Source organism: Siphateles boraxobius, unplaced genomic scaffold, assembly GCF_051911475.1.
Source record: "Siphateles boraxobius isolate OS27281-9 unplaced genomic scaffold, OSU_SipBor_1 13, whole genome shotgun sequence".
NCBI classification, from domain to species: Eukaryota; Metazoa; Chordata; class Actinopteri; order Cypriniformes; family Leuciscidae; genus Siphateles; species Siphateles boraxobius.
Window position 1 is genome coordinate 11,574,576 of NW_027508733.1, and position 1,551 is coordinate 11,576,126.

General features: G+C 39.5%; 1 long non-coding RNA gene across 1 annotated transcript; it reads right to left on the minus strand.

Annotated features, from left to right (window-relative positions):
* Positions 1–234: 234 nt before the first annotated feature.
* LOC143735569 (uncharacterized) lies at positions 235–889 on the minus strand. Its single transcript, XR_013203230.1, has 3 exons — positions 794–889; positions 561–629; positions 235–316 (listed from the first exon to the last, which is right to left on the minus strand). It is a non-coding gene; the product is annotated as an uncharacterized LOC143735569 (long non-coding RNA).
* Between the last annotated feature and the right edge of the window lie 662 nt (positions 890–1,551).

A 1,551-nucleotide genomic window follows, 5' to 3' on the forward strand; every position in this document is an offset into this window, starting at 1 on the left:
GCTTTTAGCACTAAAGCTCTAGGAGTTAAGAGTTGAAAATTTTTGTCTCAGAAAAATAATAATAATAATAATATTTAGTTCAAATAGGTTAACAATATGTTGGCTTTCTTAAACCAACATAATTATTTCCTAACATTTGAACAAGATTACTATAATCTGTATTATAATATAAAGGTAATTCTGTGAAGATTTACAACAAGTTACAAAACCACCTACCAGTTACAAGTCTCTTTAGCTCCCATATCCATTCACCTCTGCAGGTTTATGTTTGACAGATTGTGTCCTTTACATTGACCATCAGCCCCAGAGTAATTACCTGAAATATTTTAAAACATGGTCTGTCAACATACAACGATATTACAAGCACATACAATATTTGCTAGAAACACAAAAGACTGAAAACGTTTTAGACTGAATGCTTTTTCCAATTTTCCCATTACCTCTTTATGAATTACTGAAATATTATTAACTTTTACTTTCAAAAGACAATAAGATTAACACTTTTAAGTTGCAAAAATAGAGTATTCATATACACAGAACACAATATTATAGTAGGCTACCTTTGTTGTAAATGGAGACTTTATTGCGTCATCGGTTTTATATTCATCTTCAAACAGGCAGTTTGGAGTCTGGATTAAAACATATCTAGCTGTTATTCAAAAGTAACATATACTCAGATTTAATGCGACTGTCATACAATTCTAAGAAAGTAAAATCTAACACTGAAAGACATATATCAAGGATAAGAGAAAGCTATATGTAAACTGAAAAATACACACAAAAAAAAACTTACAGTTGTGAAAGAGCTCTTCCGTTGACCAGGAGTTCTGTTGTTTGGCAATTTGTCAATTTAGACAACGGGCATTTTGCGCCGATTTCTTCAACAAAAACGACTCGGTTACTAACGTAACCTCGGTTCCCTGAGAGGAGGGAACGAGTATTGCGTAAGTAGCTTACGCTATGGGAAAACTCCTTTTCTCGAGAATATTGAAGTCTTTATGTAAAACGCATTGCAGCTGCACAGCTGACAGCAATGAACGAAGGCAGCTCGGTCATTGGCTGTGCTGCGGCAACTTGCTCGAACCAATGACGGGGCGACTCTGAATGCGCGACCAATGAGCGCGCTTCGCGCCCGCAAGCGTCAGAGCCCGCCAAGATGGGCGTGGCCAAGAGCTATATATTGGGCGCCCCGTCATGAGAGTTCTTTAGGTTAAAACGACTGAAGCGAACTAACCAAGCACAAGCACGGCAGCTTACGCAATACTCGTTCCCTCCTCTCAGGGAACCGAGGTTACGTTAGTAACCGAGTCGTTCCCTTTCGAGAGGTCTCTCCTATTGCGTAAGTAGCTTACGCTATGGGAACACCATGCAAAACGCCGTGTGTGCTGAACTTCGCCTTATGATAGCCAGAGGCAGGTGCCTGAGCTAAAAAAGCAAAGTTATCATCCAACTAGCCGGCAGAGGCGAGCTTTATATGTGGGAAAGAATACAGAGCGGCTAGAAGGCGCTCAGTGTGACACAAGCACATACATAATCTAGATACGAACTCGT